This window comes from Arvicola amphibius, chromosome X (assembly GCF_903992535.2).
Source record: "Arvicola amphibius chromosome X, mArvAmp1.2, whole genome shotgun sequence".
NCBI lineage: Eukaryota > Metazoa > Chordata > Mammalia > Rodentia > Cricetidae > Arvicola > Arvicola amphibius.
Window position 1 is genome coordinate 106,046,101 of NC_052065.1, and position 26,424 is coordinate 106,072,524.

At 35.7% G+C, this 26,424-nt stretch overlaps 1 protein-coding gene and 1 pseudogene across 3 annotated transcripts in view; one reads left to right on the forward strand and one right to left on the reverse strand.

Annotated features, from left to right (window-relative positions):
• The window catches only part of Tenm1 (teneurin transmembrane protein 1), a 572,293-nt gene that overhangs the window by 369,230 nt on the left and 176,639 nt on the right, over positions 1 to 26,424 (forward strand). The gene's annotated exons all lie outside the window — the stretch shown is intronic.
• On the reverse strand, positions 22,667 to 23,049 carry LOC119804891 (annotated as a pseudogene).

Sequence of the window (26,424 nt, forward strand, 5' to 3'; positions counted from 1 at the left end):
TTTAAAGGCATTATAGTTGAAATTTGAAGGGAAAGCCTGACACACTGGCTAAGTATCGTATTGGTTTTCAATAGACCATTCAGTGGTTTTGAACTTCGTTTTCGATAGCACAAGAGTTCCAATTAAATCTTCAAATGTTTTGCAAAAATACATAAAAAACAGAGCTTCTCATATGGACATGTAGGTGTCTGGATTGTAATGGAATAATATCTTAGTTGTTACGTTTTCAGACTCTTTGCCTTATTTATCCTTAGCACAAAATCTATATAGTTATCCTACTTTTACTGACACAGAGAAGATAGGACCTTCGCAAGCTAAAAAATCTGTAATTAAGTGCCAGTATTTTAAAGTTCTGATTAATGTTTCCAAATGATGAGAAAACTCGCGAGCATCATTGCAATTTATTAGGAAGAGCAATATTTTCAACTTGAAGAGTATTCAACTTCAGATTTATTCTGACACCTCACAAGTTTACTAAGCTGTAAGTTCATTTCTTTTCCAATCGGTGAAAGGTTATAGAATTTCTACATATATAAGAACTGCCTTAAAGGGTAATTTTAGGAAAACTTGCATTTCCCAAGTTCTAATGCAAGTAATCTATTAATTTCACTCTCTCTACCAAGCACTGTAAAACCTCTTACCTCCCTAGCAAAACTCAAACATTGAATCATTTTAACTGTCAGAATTGCCCATGCCCATTGGAGAATGTAAGTAACAGAGCCCTGTTAGAGAATAATCATGTTCAGTTTTGAACTCAGAGGAGAAGTCATGTAGCCCTGTCAGAGACAGACGTCAGGACTTTTCCCAGTAAGCCACAGCCTCGTGGGGATACACAGATTAAACTCAGGTAGATGGGGAAAACAAAACTGAACGCTGGGAGAAAGGAGATGGAGTTCTGTCTCATCATGGGAAGAGCTTGTGACCTGGTAAGCTGCTCATCTCACAGCGAGAGCAAAACAGAAGATGAGAGGCCAGAATCGTGAAATGCCATTCAAAGGTTTGCCCAAAATGACCACAGTACTTCTAAGTAGTCCCTACCTCTGAAATATTCCACCACCCCTAGGAGTGCCATGGGCTGATGACAAAACCTTAAACAGCTGTACCTGTGATGGGCAGTTATCCTAACAGTTGTCACCAAGCTGACTTGAGCCCTCAGCAGTGCCCAGCTGTACTTCTGTGTTCCTTGTATCACTTCATTTGGTCATCCTCGCTACTTTTCCGGAACTATTGTGTTTCTCAAAGTTCTGATTCACTTTCATTGGATCATAACATTCTATGATTGTTCATTTTGTGATAACCATCACGCAGGAAATCTCCAATGTTTTGTCTTGAAATATAAAGTTAGATTGTGTCTGTACTGATAAGGCCTTTCAGGAAGACAGTGCATGAAAAGGCCTGTTAAATTTCTCTTGGCCTACACAGGCTCTGAAACACACTACTGTCCCATTTTTCTCTCATTTATGTCTAAAAAGAGTGTTCCTATTAGATCTTTATCAATAATATTTTTCAATAAGATTTTGACTCTTCTACTTGAAGAAAATATACCTTATTGAACTCCACATTCTTTACTCATTATCTAATATCTCTTTCCCCTACTTAATGATTGAACTTCAGTTCTGCATGTTTCCCTCTTCTCTTCACTCTCTGTCACAGCTAAACAAACACAAGGTTACTAAGAAGTAAAAATAATAAATATTTAATGTTGACTAATTTCTTCACAATCCCTTGTTTATCGCCTAAAGAAAGGAAAACCATTCTATAACAATCACAATGTTGTACCTAAAACATTCCTAAAGCCCAGATTTCATTCATATTTTTCTATCTGTAATAATAATGTCCATTATAACAAAAATATCTGTTCTAGAAACAACCACTGTCTCTTTATCTTGTACCATCCCATGTTTTTTTAGTTTATACTATTGTTTTTATCTTTACATAGTTCTCATGACCAATTGTACAAAATTGGTGTACAAATATTATACATCAATTATTTTATAGAACACTCCATCTAAAGTTTCTTCAGATTTTAATTCATATCATCCATCTTTGACAAGAATATAATAAAATTAATACTTTATTCTTCCTATTGTTTTCCATCAAAAGGTACCTTTAGTGACTTGTTCTATTACAAATGTCATCTTTGATCCTTTAATTAACATGGCATCTTAAGGGCCACTTATTTCATTCTCGTTTTTACTTGTAATTGACAAGTTTATGAGGAGAAAAATTGAAGTTATATAATGTATCCATTCACTTTTCTGTATAAGAGTTCCCTATATTATACTAAAGGTTCTGTGTTCTATGTTCATTTCAACCTTCAAATTGTTTAGCTTTAGCCAGTGAGAATCCCTTCAGAGTAACTTTTCCCTCCATTCAACATGATTTCATCAGCACTCTTTGAGTGCTTCCTGACTTTCTGTCATATTAAGATGCTCTGCCCAGTCCATGAAAAGCAGTTTCTCCAAGAAGCATGATACTTTTCAGTGAAATGGAAATTAAAAGTCAAGTTTATGGCACAGATGTTTTGTTTCTTTGCTTATTTATTAATTTTGATTTTAGATTATTTTAATTTTATTTTTCTATTATAGTATAACTTTTTCTAGGTGCTATTGTTAACAAACATAGGGACACTTTTAGATATATAACATTGTTTATGTATCTGTCTATGTATCTATAGAAAACTATGAATATTCATTGTTACTTTCAATTCAACACCCCATGTTGCTATTTCATTTTCTGATTTTTTTTCGTATTTCCACCTTTATTCTCTTTCAGTGTGAAACCTGAATATCTCATCCTTCACATATTTACTTCAGTCATTTTTAAAGCTATCTTATGTTGGATTTTATTTCCCATCATTCTACCAAAAGTAATCACCATTTTACTAAAGATAATAAACATGTTTTAATCTTCATTCTACTTGACTTTAGTAGTATATTACCAAATAATCAAGCTTTACAGAAAACTCTTTCCCATTCATTTCTATAATACTACATTCTCTTGATTTTCTTCATATCCATGGAAAATCTCACCCTCTTTCTTAGTATAATTTTAAACATTTAAGTCTTCAATCTTGGGACCTTTCATTTATCAGCTTAGTTAGCAGTCATTTTTTTGGTTTTAATTATGATTCTCAATGAAGACTAATAAACTTGGTCTCTACCCTTGATGCCTTTACTTGATTTTAAGCTTGTTGACAATCTGCCTATTTGACAGTCCTACTTGGATTTCTCACAGGCACCTCAGCTTAACATATCTAAAGGTAAACTCTTAATCTTCTGCATAAAACTGCTGTTCCTTCAATAGTCAGTGTATTGATTTTTAAATGTGACATCACCTTTTACACAGTTGTCCATGCCAAACTTAACCATGATTCATGACATCACCATCTATTTTACCTCCGCTGTTGTAATCAGCCACAAGGTCTTATAAGTCTAATTCCTAAAATATTTTGGATACATTCATTTTTCTCAGTCTGCCTAGTCATAGAAACCATTTTTCTCTCACCTGGATTCTTAAAATTATTCTCGGTATGTTCACAATTCTAAGCATATGATATTGAGCATAAGTAAAGTTTGTCTTGTCTAGACACTTTAAAAAAGTAGTCTTATAAATGATATCCTTGAAAGACCCCTTATATACCATTCGCTATATTATGTCCAAATATATTTTAATACAAATCAGATATTGTGAGTCTTTACTGCCTTTCATTTTTCCCATAAGTCCAAAGATTTTCATTCTATATTTCTTCAGTCTCATACATATCTACCTCCTTCTCTGATGCTGCTTCAAACATGTATTATTCATTTAATTTCACCCATCACCATACATGTATGTTTATCTGTCCACTCATCATACAGGTTTCAGTTTAAATGTCAATGTCTAAAGGACATCATTATGCATTTTTCCTGTAGAGCACTTTTCACAATTTGTAGTCACGTATTATTTGATTTATTTATACTACAAATTCCACCTCCTAGGAAGGCAGATGTGTGCTCTCTCCCACTCTCTGCAGTGTGTGTGTTATAATATATCTGACATTTAAAACTGTTTGAGTAATAGTATGTACTTCATATCAATAAGATGAATTGACATAAAGGGAATAACAGAAGAGCATATTAATCATTGCCATAAAAAACATTTGTTCTAAAGATTAAAATTTTAGCCAAAAATTAAAGTCACCCATGTGCTCACATATTTTAGTTAACATCAGTATAAACAAACTATTTTTCTTGAAGTCATACATCAGGGCAATATGATTGGCTGGCTTATAATCATTTCGCTTTGTGCCATTCAGAAATTGCTTTTGAGATTTTTTTTTCAACCATTTCTTAACTTGGTTACTCAAAATTGAAATTGGATTGTATCCTGGACACAGCAGGAAGGCAATTTGCAGAGCCCATGAACATTGTTGAAATTATCATGCAAGCTTATTAAATGCAATGTATATTTAAATTGAAAAAACTTTCTTTATTAAACCCAGATAGGTGAATTTTTATAGCTTCCAGCACTAAAATGTATTAAGTTTGAGAGTCAGGTTAGATTAATTTCTAATCTTTATGGAAATCATTTTTATTAAAAAGTGGAAAGTTAAGATTTTGACAGTTACGGGGTTTGGAAACTTCTAAAAGGATCATCATTTAAATATGCAGGGGACATAAAATCAGAGTGCTTTCATGATAAAGATGATTTGTTTATTTTATATGCTCATTTTTAAAAGCTGTTTTAATATTTAAGCTTGTTAAGGAAAATCTGAAATGTGGTTGAATATATTAAAGCCTAAATAAGAGTTTTGACTTTCATTACTTTTCGTGAGAGTCAACAAAATAAACTTTAAGCTGGACTTAGATGTTAAAATGGAAAATATTAAAGGGATATTTTTATTTCTAAAATAAATGGTCAACATTTTATGCTTTGTTGTGAATACATTCCATGATTTTTTACAGGAAGGCTGCATCCTCTACTGAATACAGGAATATTCTGCATGACTGAGGTTTCTTATTTAATAATTTATATTTCAAATTGTTTCTTTTTGGTTCTCTTCTGCTCCAGTTTTGTGGAGAAGTAATTTGAAAATAATGTAATGTGCACAATCAGATGGTTTGCTACACATAACACTATGAAATTATTACAACCAAATTAGTTAGCATCTCATCATGTCACATCTTGATTGTGCATGTGATGACACCACTGAAGATTTACACAACAAATTTCATGTATACTTGCACTGATTTTATTTAGAGAATTCTTGTGGTTATTGGCTTACAGGTGCATACAGACCCTAAAGCAAATTAGAGGTTATGACTTAGTGGTAGACTGCCTGTGCAGTGTGTACAAGATTCTGTGTTACATTTTCTACTTCTGCAAGTAGAACATAACAATGCCCCAGAAAATCCTCATGGAAAATCTTCTCAAGGAGAAAGCAATAACATGAGAAGAAACTGCTCTGCCTGTTGAATTTAAATGCACAAAGGAGTGCATCTCTGATTCTTGCCTTCTCTTGCTCTTTTCCTTCTGTTTGTTTGTTTTGTCCAATTCCGATGTGTTAGCTTTCTTTTATCTTATTGTATTATATCTTATTACTATTATCCCTTATGGGTCTATTTGTTTTCTGAGAGACAGAAAGAGGAAGGATCTGGATGGGAGGGGAGATGGAGAGAAACTGGGAGAAGTAGAGGGAGGGAAACCATAATGAGATCATATTATGTAAGAAAATACTCTCTTTTCAATAAAAGGGAAGAAACAGTACTCCTGTGTTTGTATTTTAAAAGTTGAAAATAAAACATCAAAGGAACACACCCCATTTATATTTCAAATATATGTTCATTGACAGTGTACAAGTAGTCAAGTGTTATAACTTATAGGAACTGATCTTGGAAGATCAAGAATTAGATAAACACCCTCCCATTTTACACCTGGAGTTACACCTTTTAAAACAATAATACTGTAGAATGAATTATTCGCTTAATGAGGATATTAATGAAAAAAAAACTCAGATGTTTATTTTTGAGTATCATACTCAGATATCAAAAAAGGAAGTTATGCAGTTCCATGAGAAAGACTAATTGCCTTCCACAGACACTGGTTCATGTGTTCAGTGTTTTTATCAACAGTGCTCTTACTGCTCATACTTGAGGTGCACAACACAAACCACTGGTTATATATTAGTGATAATAGGGTCACTCTAGTCAAATATGTCTGTCATTTCACAGAGTCACATTTTCATTACAAGAAGAATTAAAATCTATTTATAACAAAAATCATTACAACAATTCAGTTATAATCCTCCTGTTGTACACGGCATCTTTACACTTGTTCATCCTACTCGTTTGCTACAACTCTGTCTTTAAACCTATTGCTATATTTCTTCCTCTGTTCTACTGAGAGTAGAATCTAACATATACATATAGAGACAGTGTAAAATTGTGGATGTTAGATTCTACTCTCAGCGAGATCATCTAATAATTTTTCTGTGATAGCCTGTTTCATTTAGCATGCTTTCTGCCAGCTCATATTGAAGATTTTTCTTCTTTTTTGTTTTTTTCAAGACAGGGTTTCTCTGTGTAGCCCTGACTGTTTTGGAACTCATTCTTCTGACCAGACTGGCCTTGAACTCAGAGATCTACCTGCCTCTGCCTCCCTGGTGCTAGGATTAAACACATGCATCCCTACTACCCAGCTTTTTCTATAAACTAATATCCCATTATATAAAACATATTTTTTACTTTATACCCTCACGATGCAAATTAGCTTGTTCCTGTTTCTTATAGGCATGGACTTCCAGCTTGTTACTTTGACTTAGTGTAATATCCCATTATATAAAACTTTTTTTTACTTTATACCCTCATCATGCAAATTAGCTTGTTCCTATTTCTTATAGGCATGGACTTCCAGCTTGTTACTTTGACTTAGTGTTAATGTCAGACAAGTGCTGAAGCATCAACACTACCCATTTACCTGCCTTCCTTTTTGGACCAGCACAAAAAATTAATTGTACATAGATTGTGTGAACAGAAGAAGCATCTATCTTCTCAGATGCTTTTCTCATCCTTGTTTTATGGTGAAAACATTCAAAAATCCCTTCGAATTTTTGCAAAAGAATGAATGCACTATTTTCACTCTACTGTGTAATAGCAGAGCACCTTGCCTCTTTCTAACTGTAAGCCAGCCCCCCAACGTACAATGAGCCCCCACTTCTCCTTCCCAACTACTTTTCCTCATATCTTCTATCCACTATACTATTTTCAGTTTCTATTAAGTCAATTTTGTAATACAGTAATTGAGTAAGATTGTGCAGTATTTTTGTTTCTTCTGGAATTTTTCTCTTTACATAATGACCTGTAATCCTATCCACAATTTCATAAATGATGGAACTTTGTTTTTGTGACTTTATTATATATGCACCATATTTGCTTTTATTGGCTTTTAACATTTGTTTGTATTTCTGCTATGTGCATGACAGAATGTGCATATGGAGGTTAGAGGATGATTCATGAGAGTCAGTTCTCTCTTCCATGTGGGTTCTTGGGATCTCACTCAGGTCATCAGGCTTAGCGACATATATCTTTATCCACTGAGCCATCTCATTGGCCCATCACATTTTCTTCATTATTTCATCTATTGTTAAATATTCAATGATTCTTTCAGTTTTTTAGCTAACATCAACAATGCTATAATAAATGTGAGAGTGAAGATGTCTCATCAAGAGATTGATTTCATTTCTCCTGGGTATAGACCCTGCAATAATATAGTTGTATTAAATTAAAGTTCTCTTTTTAGATTTTTGAGAAACATCCCAAGTATTTGTCACAAGGTCTATTCCAATATAAATTCGTATCAACAATACACTTGCTTCCCTTTTCTCTTTAGTCTTTTCAACAGTTATTGTTGTGGGAGCTCCTTCTGCTCCTTCAGCCAATAGCCGCTGAGATACCAGCCCATTGGGGCTCTCTCTCCTTAAAAAAGCGGCCACTTCTCTCTGCTCCCTCTGGCTTCCTGCAACTAGGCTCCCTTCCTGATTGCGCAGAGGGCTGATGTCTGGGACGGTGATCTGTAAGTTTTTCCCCTTTAAATAAATAACCATTCTATCAATCATAATTCCAAACTGGTGTGGGATTGTTTATGATTTACACCTTCAAGTTATCACATTTAGTATTCTTGATAATATCTATCTGATTGCAGTGAAATGGTAAGTCATTTAGATTAGTCATATTAAGCATTTTTCATGTATTTATTGGCCATTTATATGTGCTTCTTTTGATAAATGTCTATTGATGTCTTTAGCTAATTTTAATTGGATTATTTTTTTCTTTTTATTATTCATTTATTTGAGGGTTCTATCCAATGCTATTCCTGAAGTTAATTCCTTCCTCTTCCCTCAAGCAGGAATTGTCTCTCTATACAATGAATTTCCTAGAACTGAGCAAAGAGTGGAACACACACAACTCTTTCCTGTCTACTATTTTTTTTTAAATATATCTGCCCTCATTATGCTACAACTAGGTACTGTGGCCCCTTAGCTTCTTTCTGCAGTTCTTATTAATATAGTTTTGTTTGTGAATATATGTTCAAATTGATATTTTGGGGGAAGACTGATTTTTGGAGATTTTTCTTTCTATCCATTTGCTCCAATTCCTTCCTGCCTTATTTTTGTACCTATGATATGAAATATAATGAAACTTTTTCACTAGAATAACAAATAACAGAATCTTACCTTAGTAAATGTTTACCATTCTGCATATTTTACTAGCACTTGAAATACAAGATGTGTAAAGCCAAATGTCAATGATTGTGTCTCCTAGATCTCTTGATTTCGCACAATGATGTTAAAATTTTCTACTTGCCCATTTTGAAATTTTCAGGCACTTTCATGTTTTCAATACTTGATATAATCAGCATATATTAAATACTCTGTTCTCTGAGTAAATTGGAAGCCTACATTCAGGAAAGGGAGTAGAATACATGGGTCACTCAATGAATGTTTTTGTTAAATGTTTTAATGAAATAATTTTTCAAATATTTTTTGGATGTTTGTCATGTAATAGAAATGTGGGAGGAGCAAAAAGATTGAGATGCAACTATTCCGTTTTATCAGTGTATACCAAGGTGTGTAATTCATATGTATAGAACACCATAGTGAAAGATTGTATAACTACAGAAAAGGAAGGGTAATTCCTTCCCTACAGTATCATCTTCCAAGAACTTCTCAGGATAAAAGCTGAAGTACCATTTAGACAAAGAAATAGATTGCAGGAAAGGCATTAGAAACAGAAGGGGAATGAACGAGTCTTGCATGCATATAAAGGAAGATTATTCCTATATAAGACAAGAAACCAAGCTTGTCTATACCAAGGATACAAATATGGCAATAGTGAAATCCCAAGTCAGAAAAGTAATAATTAAGAGTTTGATTAAAGTTCCAAGATGTGAGTGTTTAGATAATAGTATACTTTAAGAGGCTATGAAGTATTTTTATAGCAGTGTATAACTAAAGGTATGCCTTATCCACACAGGAGTAAACAAGTTGTCAACTGAAAGCAAACCATGCACCATAGAGATAATATATACAGTAATGGAAGGGTTCAGTTGTAAAACATAAGTCATAACTGAATTCAAATGGTAATTTTCAAATATCTGAGGTGATGACTGTTGTGTACCAGTTTTCCTACAAATCTGAAACACTCCATCCTATAGATTAGCTCGTTAATACCTTCAGGAAGTCCCAGAAACTGTCATAATTCTTTAGGCCATCTTCCTCCTCAAGATTATATAAGCAGTAAAGACTGACGATAATCAGTCTCAGACAAACCAAACTAAGGTTTGAAGACACAGGCAGCCAGCAACCTGGAAGAAGCAGAAACCAGCCAAGCAGACTAAACATAACGGAAGAAGAGCCAAACTGCCCTAGAAGAAATTAATACCAGCTGAGTTGCCTAAAAGAGTCCCAAAACAACTGAGCTACCTGGAAAGGACAGTGCCAAACCTGTTGAGTTGCCTGTAGATTGTGCAGCGGACTCCAGGTTCCCAGATCTTATGAACTGCCACCAATACTGGGATGAACTTAGTGGTAAAAATTTCTATGCTTGAAAAAAAAAAAAACAATAGTTTTAGTTGGTGCACCAGGTTGGACTCGGGTATTATCCATATTTTGCTTTGTCATCAGTTTCCTACCTGAGGAGAGTAAACATTCGTGTCTCCCCAGGAAATATCTGTCACACAGCAGTGACCAAGGGCAGGATGAACATGCCTCTTTAAGTCAGTTGTAAAAGAGAAATAACAGCAACTGGTGAAAGAAACAGAACAACAGACTTCGGTCCACATCAACAAATTAATTTCTAATATGTGTCTATAAAAATAGAATTGGGTTTGACTGACTTTGTGAAACAAAGACTAAAACTGGCTAAAATATTAGAGAAATTTTCATGTCATAAAGAGGGGTTGGTTTATAGGATGACTTTCAAATTTGTAAGTGCTAAGATTCTATTATTTTAGCATATAGTAGGCACAACTACATAGAGAGCATATGAGGGGCCAACAAGGAACTTTTGTGAGACTCCAGACAAAATATCAGGTGCAAAAAGTATATTGTAAACAAATAATCAAAATTGCCGTTGGTAGTGTAGTAATTATTATGTACTCAGAACAATTGTAAGTAGTTTGGATATATTTATTTATTTTATTTTTTGCAACAATTCTTTTCATCAATAGGAAACCAACACATGAACAGACTTAGTGAATTACTCAAGGTATACAAGAAATCTGGTATTAGGGAATGCAAGGTACCTTTCACAGGGGCATGGTCTCTTAAAAAAGAATTTTCAAATGGACTCACAAAGGTGTTTGGGCAACTCGTTATAGTAGGAGAGAGAAAGCAACAGAGAATGCAATCTGAAGATCTTGGAGTTGCTAGGAGGAGAGAGATAAAATGTGAAAAGAGAGAAATTGATGTTTTCAGCATTAGCCAGTCAGAAAGTAGGCAGGCCCAAGAATAAAAGTCAACCAGTCACTGCCAGAGTAGATATGTGGGCTGGAGGCTGTGTATCTTCAGAATAATGGTGGCCAATATGTCATGGTACGCAGGCTCAGGGTTTTGTCACTGATCTGGATAGAGGAGATAGAATACGAGGAAGCAAAAACATTATGCCTTCTGAGTTAGAACTCAGAAGGCTGACATGAAGGTAGCTCAGCAGTTTATGAGCACGAAGCTGAGAGAAGGGCTTTGGAAGTTGATAAGGTATCTCAAGCCTAGTAATATTGCTCAGTGGTGGTGTTTGACTAGAATGCACAAGGCTCTGAATTTATTCACCAGCAACACCCATACACACCACACACACACACACACACACACACACACACAGAGAGAGAGAGAGAGAGAGAGAGAGAGAGAGAGAGAGAGAGAGAGAGAGAGAGAGAGTTCTCATTAAAAGGACAATTTTTCTTTCTATTTTCCTCTTTTGGGGCCAGTCTTTCTAAGTTAGAATTTTTCCTTATTACTTTTAGTATACAAGAAAAGTACATGTTATCTATATCAAAGGCTATTACTACCTACTAACCAAGCTGTCCGTAAAAGGGTTACTGAGGCTTAGCCACGCTATTTCTGTCAGAAGATGTTAAGATACTGCTATGCATGTTATAAAGTGGGTTCCAGGACACGAATGCAGTATGTATCTGGTATCTCCATCAGAATAAGTGTTGCTTCATCTATGGATCATATGATTTATACCAGAGAAGGCTAGCATAGTATTCATAGTTTCTAAATGGTACCTGGGAAACAGATGACTTAAGACGGCACATTTCATTTCTTTATTTTTCTGCATACCATTCCCAATAAAATGTATGGCTGAGCTAGAATTTCAGCTCAAGGAATGAGGCCTCTGAGGCCAGATTCATAATCACTAATAGGTTGGAATAGGGTGGGATATTGCAAACAGAAAAACAGAAAAAAAAAAAAACCACTACTTAGGTGAGAGCGTAAGTAAAGCTATTTCTTGGAGCACTCTCTAGGGGTGAGGGTAGTAAACTGGAGAACTCTCTAGGGGTGAGGTTAGTAAACTGGAGCACTCTCTAGGGGTAAGGGTAGTGAACTGGAGCACTCTCTAGGGGCAAGGGTAGTGAACTGGAGCACTCTCTAGGGGTGAGGTTAGTAAACTGGAGTTCTTTCTAGGGGCGAGGTTAGTAAACTGAAGCACTCTCTAGAGGTGAGGTTAGAAAATGCCATACAATAAGAACAAGTATATCAAGCAAAAAACATGTGATAAATGTTTCAATAATTAACCCATGCTAGGGAGTTTCTTAACTCTAGGTTCCTTTACTTTCTTTCTCCATTTAATGTTTTCTTTCAGGGGTGAAATTTAAGTTCTATATGCATGATGTACTAGACAATGGTGACAGATTTATACTGATTGTAGTATCCTGCTGCAGTTTCAGAGGGTTATATCTCTAAAAAATCTGTTCAGATTTCATTTTCTTAAGTCATGAGAGCCCTTAACAAGAGTGCTGATGGGAAAGATAAGACAACTCTATGAGCTCTTCTTCATTTGGAGTAAATCTTTCATTTTAGTGAAGTGTCCTTCCAAAAAACAACTTTGGCTTCTGGACTAAAGTATGCAACAAATATGTTTGGAAAGCATAACTATCTTCAATGATCCTTCAATGTACCATTTGCAGTATTTCATGTAATGCAGATGATAATTTTCTGCTAAATGGGAAAGATTATTGCCTTACAAAATTTCATACAGAAAATGTGGATGTACATTAATAATAGTAATAGAAACACTTTGCAGAGAAAATGCAATGTTTAAACAGTTTCTAAGAAGAAACACCAGATCAAATATCCATCAGAAAGAAAACAAGGTTTTCTTTAATTGTAATTTTAGTATTACATCACAGCAAAATGAATGCTAAACCTTATATATACAGGGGAGCTTTCTTAATTATCAACAAAATTTAATTGTATATTTGTGTTCAAGTTCTTGTAAGTATGAACACATACCAATATATAATTTTAGTATCCATTCTAAGCAAAGATGTAGCAATATGTTCCATGGTAGTTGTTCATATTTTCGTAGGTGAGTCTACTTTTGTACTAAGGTCTAGAATATCAGTCTGGTATGGCTGGGAACCAGACATGGCATTTGTCTTTATATGGATCCAGAATGTAAAAATGTAACAATGATAAGAAAGTCTAAGTGAAAAACCATGTAAATTACAAAACAAGCTTCCTTATGGCTAAACAATTAATTCAGAGCATGTGCCTTGCTACTCATAATACAACAGGGGCTTAAAAATAACATTTGCTCCTTAAAATTTTATCCTAACAATCTAAAAAAAACACTGGGTTGACTGAAGAGCATTTAGGTAAAAATCCAACATTCTTTGGAAACTGAGAGAATGTTCTTGGATGGGCAAAATGGCCACACTCATAATCAAAATATTGAGGCAGTCTCCTAATCTGTAGCCATGAATGAGGAGAGGAGGACCTAATCCTCAGAAACTCTCATTTCTCTACATTGAACTGAACTAAATGAAACTTCTAGAGATAGAGAACATTTTACTGAAAAAAAAAATCATAGCCTCAGGATTCATTGCAAAGTAAATTTCCATCCAATGACAATTAGACGGACCATTTTATCATTGACTTCAGTGTTCCGAATTAGACTTACATTTTTCTGTCATCAATATTCTACCAGAGAATAATTAACCACCTTATAAAAGAAACCCAATGCTATCTGTAATAAACAAGATCCATGAAACTTTAATCCAAATATCATTAGAATTGTTGTTTGAGGCAGAACCTATCTATGTAGCCCTGGCTGACATGGAACCTGCCATGTAAGCCAGATTTGCCTCAGACTCACAGAGATTCACCTGTATTTGCCTCTCAAGTACTGGAAGTAAAGCCCAACCTCTCATAATAATCACCTTCCTGGACCTGGGGGGAGTTGGGAGGACCTTGGACTTAGCATAGAGTGGGGAACCCTGATGGCTCCTTGGCTTTGAGAGGGAGGGAGGGGAGGTATGGGTGGAGGGGAGGGGAGGGAAGGGGGAGAAGGAGGGGCGGGAAGGGGGAGGAGGAGCGGAGGGAGGGGGAGGAGGAGGGAAGGAGATGGAAATTTTTAAATATAAAAAAATAAACCATGAGAAAGAAAAAAAATAATAACTCTTAAAAATAATTTAAAAATTAAAGAGACTTTAAGATTCAAAACTGTGCATGGATTAGCATTGTGATATTGTTACTGCCACTTGTGGATTGTCACTGTACAGAGAGAGCTAGATCAGGATTTGTAGCCTCTTCATTCAGATTGTACTGACATAAAACGAGATTAAGACTAACAAAATATATTGATACATAATGGTAATGTAGAGAGACAGGACAAGTATTAGTTATGTGCCATAGATTTTCTGTCTTAAAATGAGATGTGCTTTTATGCTTCAATCATAGTGTGTTAGTCAGATTTCCACAACTGTAAGAAATAAAAGCAGTCAACTTATAAAAAATGGAAAAGCTTATTTTGGCTCACAGTTTTGGAAGTTTCCATCTGTGATGGATTGTCCTCACTGCTTTGTATGGTAATTGTCCTCCCTGCTTTGTATACTACCATGGCCTGCACGAGTTGCTTGATTCATTTACCTGTGGGAACCATGCCAACTCAAGTAGCTTAGGAGCCAGTAAAGATTTTTGTAAACAGAATATATATACCAAGTTCCTCACCAGAGTCAAACAAAAAAATACATATTATGAATTTAAAAAATCTTAGCCTAGTCCATCCTGACTTGCCAGATGTTTTCACCTACAGTTTCCCGCAACATTGACACAAAACATGGAGAAAATTCCCATGGTTTCGGTAATAAAAATTGTAGTAGAGTGGAATAGAGAGTAACAATCTATTCAGCTTTGCTCATTCCCATTTTTTCTCCTTCATTTCTTTTTTTTTTTTTTTTTTGTTCCACTTCCAGCTTCATATCCTTAGATCTTTAACAAATTCTACTGGGTAATTTATTAATGATTATAAATCTTTATTTCGGAAATATTCTCTCCTTATTTAGGATGCCATGATGTAGCATTAAATTCTTCACATAAATATATGTTATACAACGGAATAGCAAGATTTAATATTTTGGGGCGCCTGATACTATCATTGCAGAATATTGGGCACAGTTGAGGTGGCAAGAATAACAGAGTTTCATTTACTGGGAACTTCTATTTAAAGTAAATCTGAGAAACAGTTTGGAGGGCTGTTCTGAAGGATTTACTATTTAATCAAGTTGCTCTTTGTCAGCATGTAACAAAGAAGTGTTCCGGTTGTATCCTAGTCCAATTTATCCAAATGGTGTTCATTGTTGACATGCATAAAGAAACTTATTAAAAATGAAATGTCTCAATAGAACTTTAAAGTGTCTGCCTATATTTTTCATGCTGTTTTCCAATACATTTGCACAGAAGTATGTTTGTATTTTAGCATTCTTTTGTCATCTTTTGCAGCCTATAATGTTAAAATATTTTCAGCCAGATGAAAATATTGCTCGTGGAATCGAAGTCTTTGTGAAACAAATATATTAGATCAGATATCATTTCTACCATGCTTATAAGTTACACAATTTCCAGAATCTATTTTGTGTTCATCTCCCCCAGACACACACACCCTGAACTGCTTATAAGTAGATGGGGATTGAAGGACATCTCCGAATCCAACCAGAAACCCCATTTTAAACTGGATGCAACTGCAGAAATGGTGATGTGCTTCAAAATGAGGAATGTTTATTGTTTAAGATCTGCTGCTCCATTTGTAGTAATTTATTTCTTAGATGATTCCCTTACTCATGGGGATATTGCTTCCCACTTGGATACTTGCGGTACTGAAATTGTAAATCAGACGGGTAATTGTGGCTTCTGTCTGGCTGTGCTGTGTGTTGAGGTCTGCACAAGAAAGTAAGACGTGTTTTTGCTTCTGTAATTCAAGAGAACAGTCCCTGAAGACGTTTTTCCACTTTTTGTTTGAAAATTATTATTAAATATTTAAGGTATGTGAAATAGAATAAAAACAGTTACTATACTGTTTTAATAAGTAATATAAACATCTCCATGTAGAATATTTTTCAATAAAATGTTTAATCATTGTTTTTTAATTAATTTATCTTTAAATGATCTCTTTTTATTTATAGACCTTTCCCAGTTCCTACTCCCTCCCCTCCTCCTGCTCCACCCACTTCCCCTCACCCCATCCCACTCCCATCCACTCCCCAGAGAAGGTAAGGCTTCCCAACAAAGACTGACACATCACTTTGAAGCAGGATCAACGCCCTGCCGGCTATATTTAGTCTGAGCAAAGTAACCCTACAAAAATATGGGCTCCAAAAAGCCAGTTCCAGTAGTAGGTTTAAATCCTGGTCCCACTGCCAGTGGCCCCACAGATTGCCCAAGCCACACAATTGTCACCCACATTCAGAGGGCCTAGTTTGGTCCTATGAGGTTTACCCCGCTATCAGTCTGGAGTCAGTGAGCTCCCAGTACCTCAGATGAGCTGTTTCTGTGGTTATCCCCATCATGGTCTTGATGCCTTTGCTCTTGTTATTACTCCTCCCTCTCTTTGAGTGGTCTCCAGAAACTTGGCCAAGTACTTGCCTGTAGATCTCTGTATCTGCTTCCATCAGTTGCTGGATGAAGATTATAGGATGACAATTAAGGTAGTCATCGATCTGATTATAGGGGAAAGCCAATTCAGGAACCCTGTCCAATACTGCTTAGGGTCTTACCTGGGGTCATCTTTGTGGATTTCTGGGAATTTCTCTGGTGCCAGGTTTTACGCTATCCCATAATGGCTCCCACAATCAAGATATCCCTTTCCTTGCTCTCCCTTTTTGTCCTTCCCAATTCTCAACCATCCCATTCCCTCAAGTTCTCCTCCTCCCTCCCCTTTTCCCTTCCCCTTCCCATTTTGCCTTCTCTTCTCCCACTCTCCGTGCTCCCAATTTTCTCAGAAGACCTTGTATATTTCCCCCTCCCAGAGGTATCCATGTATGTTTCTCTTGGGGTACTCCTTGTTGCCTAGCTTCTCTGGGATCATGAACTATACACTGGTTATCCTTTGCTTCATATCTAATATCCACTTAACAGTGAGTAATACAGTGTTTGTCTTTCTGGGTCTGGGTTACATCACTCAAGGTGGCTTTTTCTACTTCCCTTCATTTCCTTTCAAATTTCAAGCTGTCATTTACCGCTGAGTAGTACTCCATTGTGTAAATGTACCACATTTTCTTTATCCATTCTTCAGTTGAAAGACATCTAGGTTGTTTCCAGTTTCTGACTATTACTAATAATGCTGCTATTAACACATTGTGATATTAGTATGCATCCTTTGGGTATATGCCTAGGAGTGGTAATGCTGGGTCTTGAAGTAGATTGATTCCCAATTTTCTAAGAAACCACCATACTGATTTCCAAAATGACTGTACAAATTTGCACCCCCACCAGCAATAGAGGACTAGTCCCCTTATTCCTTATCTTGTACAAATTTGCACTCCCACCAGCAATGGAGGACTAGTCCCCTTATTCCTTATCTGCTCCAGCATAAGCTATCATCGGTATTTTTTGTCTTGCCATTCTGACAGGTGTAAGATGGTATTTCAGAGTTGTTTTGATTTGCATTCCCTGATGGATAAGGATGTTGAGCAATTCCTTAAGTGTCTTTCAACTATTTGAGATTCTTCTGTTGAGAATTTTGTGTTTAGATCTGTACCCCATTTTTAATTGGATTATTTAGTATTTTAATATCTAGTTTATTGAGTTCTTTATACATTTTGGAGATCAGTCCTCTGTTGGTTGTGGGGTTAGTAGTAAAGATCTTTTCCTGTTCTGTAGGCTGCCATTTTGTCTTATTGACCTTGTCCTTTATTATTATTATTATTATCTTACAGAAACTTCTCAGTTTTAGGAGGTCTCATTTATTAATTGTTGTTCTCAGTGTTTGTGCTATTGATATTATATTTAAGAAGTGGTCTCCTGTGCCTATGCATCCAAGGCTTCTTCCCACTTTCTCTTCTATGAGGTTCAGTGTTGCTGGATTTATGTTGAGGTCTTTGATCCATTTGGGTTTAAGGGAATAGATAAGAATCTATTTACATTCTTCTACATGTTGACATTCAGTTATGCCAGCAGCATTTGTTGAAGATACTTTCTGTTTTCCATTGTATAATTTTAGCTTCTTTGTCAAAAATTAGGTTTTCGTAGGTGTATGGATTAATATCAGGGTTATTATGCCATTACCAAGCTGTTTTCATTACTATAGCTGTATAGTCAAGCTTGAAGTCAGGATGGTGATGCCTCTGGATGTTCCTTTCCTGTACAAGGTTGTTTTGGCTATACTGGGTTTTTTGTTTTTACATATGAAATTGAGAATTGTTCTTTTAAAGTTTGCAAAGAATTGTCATGGATTTTAATGGGGATTGCATTGAATCTGTAGAAAGCTTTTGGTATGATTGCCATTTTTATTATGTTGATCCTACCTATCCATAAGCATGGGAGATATTTCCATTTTTTGATATCTTCTTCAATTTCTCTCTTCAAAGACTTAAAGTTTTTTTCCTGCAGGTTTTTCATTTCTTTGGTTAGCATTACCCCAAGATATTTTACATTATTTTTGGCTATTGTAAAGGGTGATGTTTCTCTGATTTTTTTTCTCAGCCCTTTTATCATTTATATATAAGAGGGATCCTGATTTTTTCTGAGTTGATTCTATATTCTGCCACATAACTGAAGGTGTTTTCAGGTGTAGAAGTTCCCTGGTAAAGTTTTTGAGGTCATTTATATATACTATTGTATCATCTGCAAATAACAGAAGTCTGACTTCTTACCTTCAAATTTTTAGCTCCTTGATCCCCTTTTGTTGTCTTGTTGCTCTAGCTAGAACTTCAAGTACAATATTGAACAGATATGAAGAGAGTGGACAGCCTTGTCTTGTTCATGATTTTATTGGAATCGCTTTGGGTTTCTCTCAGTTTGATGTTGGCTGTTGGATTGCTGTTTATTGCTCTTATTATGTTTAGATACATTCCTTTTATCCCTGATCTCCCCAGACCTTTCTCATGAAGGGGTGTTGGAATTTGTCAAAGGCTTTATCAGCATCTAATGAGATGATCATATGTGTTTTTTCTTTCAGTTTTTATGGTTAATTACATTGCTAAATTTTTTATTGTTGAACTATCCCTGTGTCTCTGGGATGAAGCCAACTTGATCATGTTGGATGATTTTTTTGATGTGCTCTTGGATTCAGTTTGCCAGTATTTTATTGAGTATTTCTGCATTTCCCTGAGAGCTAAAGATGTTGAACACTTTTTAAAATGTCTCTCAGTCATTTGAGATTCTTCTGTTGAGAATTCTCCTGAATAAATTGGGAGCGTGGGGACCTTGGGAGAGGTAGAGAGGTGAGCAGAGAAAGATGTAGAGCTCAATAAAAATAATTAAATAAAAGAGCTAGTTAGAAACAAGCCTAAGCTAAAACCAAGCTTTCATAATTAAAAAAAAAGAAGGAATTCTCTATTTAGAAATGTACCCCATTTTTTTATTAGGATGACTCCAGTTAAGGCTCCTAGCAATAGTGTAGAGGGTGCCTAAATGGCCATCTCCAGTAATCATATTGGTGACTACACTAATTGTCATCAGAGACCCTTTGTCTAGTAACTGATGGAAGCAGATTCACAGATCCGCAATCAAGCACTGCGTCAAGATCCAGGAGTCATGTTGAAGAGAGGGAGGAAGGATGGTGCAACCAGGGGCCTCAAAGGTCATCACAGGGGAACCCACAGTAACAACTAACCTGGGCTCCTGGGAGCTCACAGACTCTGGGTCAACAGCTAGAAAGCCTGCATGGATGCTACCTCTGCATGTGTGTGACTATTGTGTAGCTTGTTCTGTCTATAGGACTTCTAGCAGTGAGATTATTAGGACTTGTCCCTGGTCCTCGACGGCTTTTGGAAACCTGTTTCCCATGCTGGGTGGCCTTGATGCAGGAGGAGGAGCTTGGACCTGCCTCAACTTGATGTGACAGGCTTTGTTGCTGCCCATGGAGGAGTGGGGTTGAGGAGAGGCAGATGGGAGAGGGAATGAGAGGAGAGAAGGGAGGGGAAACTGCGGTTAGGATGCAAAATAAGTGGAAAAATAATTAATAAATAAAATGTAATGTATATAAAAAGAAACCACTATGTTAAACTTAGTCATTTTTACATCATTTTACAGAGTTCTAACCTTTACAAATATGTATAGATTATTTTTACATTATCCTGTGCTTGAGTTCTATCTTCTTCTTTCACAGTTCGAAGGCTTCCCCATATTGAGTCATGTATCTCTACATTATTCAAGTTAACTTGTACAGTTTTTCACTAAACCGTGTTATCCATTTTCTGCTGATGAAAAATTAAGTTGGGGCCTAAACTCACCTACTAACATACATTAAAATTACTTGGGGTATTCTTGGTTATTCCTTTTTCATCAGGATGGCAAGGGTTTCATTTTTTAAGGGAGCTGGTGTTTTGATACAGGGTTTCATGTACCACATTCTGGCCTTAAACTTTTTACAAAGTCTAGAGTGGCTTTGAAACTTTTAATATCCCACAGTCATCTCTGTACCCTAGTGTTATAATTACAAGGATTTGACATTGTTCTAGGATTTGTCACTGTGTCTGGATCTTAAGAATAGATTTTCACATGCTACAAAAATGTTGGCATATTGACAAAAATTATATGGATTTATACAACTGAGCAGATGAACACTGATATCCTAATGGTAGTGAGGCTTTTAACTTATGAACACGGAATATATATTTCTCAATTGATTGATTGGGTACTTGTAGTTAATCATCAAAAACTATCATGTAAATTGATAATACTTTTTTATTTGTTATTATTGTGAATGGGTGTCTTTTTTCTACAAATCACATATGTATTAGCTATCCCTGATATATAGGCATTGCTGAACTTTTTGTTTGACTTTACATTTAGAATCTGTTATTCTGTCATCTACTTTTCATGGTTTCCATCTATATTTAGTGCTGTCTCCCTTTCCAACCATTACTTCTTTCACACATTTGATTATTTTATTGTGTTATTTAAAATCTCCAGTATAATACTGAGAGGTTCATTGATACTTTTCAAATGCAGTAGGGTATTTAGCACCTTCCACTATGAAAGGTAGCCAGTAGAGATGAAGCTTCCAGATCAGTACCATTTTGATTTTTTATGACTTATAATATATTTGTGTCATTAACAATAGGGTCATATTGTCAAGCTATAGGGCATAATCAAGAACTGGAAACATCTTGTACTGTTTGGGGATCTATGGGACCTCACTGGCCAGTAATCCTGGAATAGTTACCCACTTCTCGAACTAGGCATTTTATTTGTTAGTCTTTGATATCTAGTAGGGATAATGCCCTCTTATAGAATAATACCATTTTAACTTGTGTGTGTGTGTGTGTGTGTGTGTGTGCGTATGCACGTGCGTGTGTGTATGTGTTATAAAGCATCCACAATAGTAGGTTTCCATGTAACGTTTTCAAAAGGCTTTTCGTGTTATTGGTCCTTCCTTATATCCCATCCTCTACACTGGTCTTCCTTATCCAACCCAAATTTAACTCTACTTATGCATTACTCCCCTCTCGCCCTTTATATCAGTGTACTCTTTCTCCCCACTTTTGGAAGCCATTTCTTAGTAATTTCTTTCCTTCTGTGGGTATTCCAAATGAAACACATCTAACAATTTAAAGCCTAAATCCACAAAAAAGCAAAAATATATGCTGTTTGTTTCTGGGTCTGGGGTACCTCAATCAGAATTATTGTTTTAGATCTTCCCATTTACCTGCACATTTCATAATTTCATTTTTCTTTATTAACAACTGATTAATACTCCATTCTATAACTGTATGACATATTCTCCATCCACTCATCTGTTGTTGGACATCTGGGCTGTTTCAAATTTCTGGCTATTATAAATAGAACAACAGTGGACATGGATGAGCAAGGATTTCTACAGTAAGATTTAGAGTCCTTTGGGGATATGCCCAAGAATTGTATACCTGGGTCATGTGGAATATCTATTTTTCATCTTTTTTATTTTTGAAATTAAAATATAATTTTAGCATTTCTCTCCCCCCCCCCATCCTCCCATATTCCTTCAAATTCAAATCGCCACACTGGTTTCCGTAGAGGCTGTACTCCCACCAGCAGTGAATAAAAGCTCTGTGAGCATGTGTTGTATTAATCCCGGTCATTCTAACGGCAGGAAGATGAAATCTCAACGTAGTTAGAATTTGTGCTTCACTGACTGCTAAAGACGTTGAGCTTTTAAAAAATTGTTTAGTTCCACAGCCCAATTTTAGTTGGGTTGTTTTCTTGAATTTTAGTTCTTTTATATATTCTAGATCCTAATCCTCTGTCGTACATAAATAATTTTTTCCTGTTCTGTGGCTTCTCTCTTCACTTAAGGGATGGTGCCCTTTGCTGTAACCGAAACGTTTCTAGATTCCGGAATTCTCATTTACACATTGTTGCATTAAACGCTTACACTATCAGGGTCCCATGCAGAAATTTCTTTCCTGTGCCAATGAGGCCAAATGTGTCACTGCTTTCTCTATTTCCTGACTCCACTGAGGCTTTTTATTTATGTGTTTTACATTTCTAGAAAAAAAAACACCGAATTTTTTCTCCTGTGTGTTTTCATGTGGCTTTTTTGTGGTTTATGATACCAACGGAGCTTGTCAGTACGATGAAGCCAAACTAACAGGTTGGGAAACAGATTATTCTGCCATTTTTCTAGGTCTTTGAGCTTCACATCAAATCTAGAGCTCATCACTCCACATTTGTTTCACGTGCCTGTAAGGTTCACAAGAATTTTCTCAGCTCTGTAGTCATGAATGATTTCTCATTTCCCCAGTGTTAACCACAGTTCATCACAGCTAGGAACCCAGTAATGACTTTGGAGCATGCCCTGATGAGGACCTGGCATTACCTCCCTTTTCAGCAGCGTTGATGCTCTTGACAGCATATGCTAGGATCTTCATGCACACTGTGATGAAGACATGAAATGATGGAACGAGGCAGGTGGGGTGGAGCTCAGCACACAAAGTTATCTGCTTCCTATTCTTGAGGCAAACATTTTCTATACTGTATTTTAATTTTTCTTCTCTTATACTAAATGTAGTTAAATCTAGAAATTTCCTCAAAGTTCCTAATTTGCATTTCGCAAGGGCTTTTTGTTTGCACTGTAACTTTTATTTTCTTTTTTGATAATTTTGTACGCGTACACCATGCATTCTGGTTACTCTCTCTTCCCACCTTCCCATTTCTCTCTCCCACCCCTGACAATTCATCAGTTCTTACAGATCCCTTTCAACTACTTATTTTTTTATCTAGCTTTGTGACTCGCAGATTTTTTTTTTTTTTTTGGTTTTTCGAAACAGATTTTAAGCAAGGCTATTTGAGTTAGCAGGCTCACTCACCAGATGCACAAGTGAAGACAATGACTGCCTCTCCATCAGAATCCCCCAGTAGTCAATTATTCAGTCAGATGGGGGTGTGGTCTCATAAGTCCCTCCCTAACCCATGATTGACAAATGACATACCCAGTCTTGTGCAGTCCTAGTCCAGTCAACTTCAGCTGCTGTGACATCATGATTGCAATGGTTGTTATACCCGGAAGACAGCATTTTGAACACCTTCCTTCTATCTCCCAACTTTTACATTCCTTCTGCCCCATCTTCTGAAATGTTCCCTGAGTATAGACAGGGTGACATAGGCGCCCTGATTTGGGCTGAGCATTCCAATGTTTCTCATTTGTAACAGCTTGAATAGCCAGGATTCTTTGCATTTGCTGCAGTTTATTCCAGGAAGAAGGCTGTCTGGTTAAGGTTTAGGGTAGCATTTGCTTATGGGTATAATTATAAATATCTAAAGAGTGGTATGGCACCATATCTGTAGCTAAATAACTATAGTTCCATCCAGAATAGTGTCTAAAGCCTCCTCAGCCATGGGTTTTTGATTAAATTACAGTACACAGAAGGAATTCCCTCTTGTAGAGCAGGTGAAATCCAATGGGAGAGTAGCTTATTACCCCCAGAAAAATTGTGCCACTGGATCATCAGTGGGCACATCTTTGCCTAATGGGCTGCTATTAGAGCTTTTTGGAAGGGGAATGAAGGTTGGTTTTTTGAGACAGGGTTTCTCTGTGTAGCTTTGAAACCTGTCCCAGAATTTGCTCTGTACAGCAGGTTGGCTTTTAAACTCACAGAGATCCATATGTCTCTTTCCTCTGAGTGCTAAGATTAAAGGTGTGCATTCCCACTGCTGAGCAAGCTCTTGATGTTCATAGTTAGGTATGTTGATGCCTTTCCCCTCCAGAAGCTTGCAAAGTACTTTTCAAGAAAAAAGAAAGTTAGTCAGGTGAGGAAAGTTTCTAGCTCAGTTCCAGCTTGATTTCTAACTTTACAAGTTTTTAAAAATACAATTTTCATTGTTATTAGTCCTAATTTCCAATGTAAATTCTGGATATATCCCATGACTTATTCTAAAGTGTGTTTAATAAGTCTTTTCTGAGATGCTAGTTTTGTAACATCTTTTTATTATATATTTCTAATTTTCTTGCATTCTGCTGAAAGAGCACATGAGACTTATCTTTGTGAACAAATGTGTTTGCAACCTTTATGGGCATTCTTATTCCTGTGCTTGAAAAGAAGATATATTGTTCCATGTACATCTGTTATCTTAAAGATATTTGTTCATCTATTCAAATTTTCTACATCCTCACAGATTTCTCACGACTGATTGCAAAATTATCCATTTGCCTTGCTCCAACTCTATAAAGCTTTACATAGTTTATCATATGTATTTTGAGTCTATATTTTCAGAGTCTAGATTGCTCTACCTTCTTAGTGAATTGTTCTTTTTGTCATTAGATAGTAACTGGATTTATACATGATAATGCTTTATGCTTTGCAGTCATAATCATCGGATATTATACTCATTTCAAGTTTTTCTTGGTTGCTGTCTATTATGCTTCTTCCTTTTATTTATAACTTCTCTGTATTAGTATGTTTTAGCAATCTATTCTTGACCAAAAGAAAATACTAGATTTTCTTTTTCAGTTACAGAAACTCTCTCGTTCAAATTGCAGGGTCAATTCATTTTTCATTTACTAGGATTACTGATGTGTTTGGATTTGCATCTTATAATCTTTCTTTGTATCTCCTATTCATAATTTTCTCTTTGACTTTTCTCCTTTCTGCCTTTTCTTTGAATGAGTTCTTCCTATTTTTTCCCACTCTACCAGTTAGAAAGATATATTCTCTTGCTGTTTTTAGTGACTAACTTTAATTTTAAACATATTAAAATCTGCCACCCAGAGAGAAGTATAGAAAACCCATAACGTACAGATTTATCAAACTCTGGAATGCCCTGTAACTACCATTCAGGTCAAAAACACAGAATAGAATTTGAGTGTCCTTCTGTAACCCCTGTTCCCAATTTCTACTACCTTTCTCCCTTTGCCTAGGTAAGGACATTGGTGCTTTTCTTTCTTTTGCTTTCTTTTTATTTCACAGTGTCATGCTATAGCCCAAGCTCTCTGACCTCAAACTTGCAACATTTCTCTTGCCTCGGCCTCACTAGACCTAATGAGCCATAAAACTCAACAACCCTGACTTCTAGTATTTGCCTGCTTTTGATAAAATCTTAATGAAATCTTATAATATGAATGATATTTTTAAATTTTCTTTCATTCAACATTGCTTTGGCAAATTTATCCATATTGTGGCATTTTGCTATCAATCATTTTCTTACAGTTTATCATTTTTTTACACAATTGCTACAATTAATTATTCATTCTATTGCCAATGAGTGCTTGAAATGTGTCCAATTTGTCTAGCATCAATAATTCTTCTGTGAACACGTTTATACATCCCTTTTGAAAAGCATTTGCTTGCTTTCTGTCTGTCAAGAATATTCTAAGTGGTGTAACTGTGGCATAACAAAATACACAATTTTCAACTTTGGAGAATAATTTCAAATACTTTTCCAAACTGATTGCAACAATTTACAGAACTTTCTATAGTGCACGAAACTTTCTTTTCCCTCATGTTATCTGTAACACATTACTGTTTATGTTGTTTATTTTACTTTTAACTGTTACTATGTTTTTGCAAAGACATTTACTCTTTATTTTCATGTTTGTGTCTCAGCTATATGATGATACTATTTGATTGGGTTATTAAATATACTTTTATATAATGCACATACTTCTGATGTCTTTTTACTATTAATTTGACACTCTTAAAGTATTCTACATACATGATCTTTTTCAGTAATATATACTACCCACTAGAATATATTTTCTCTGTCTTTTGGTAAGTAACGATTAATTTTGATGGACACAAAATTATTGG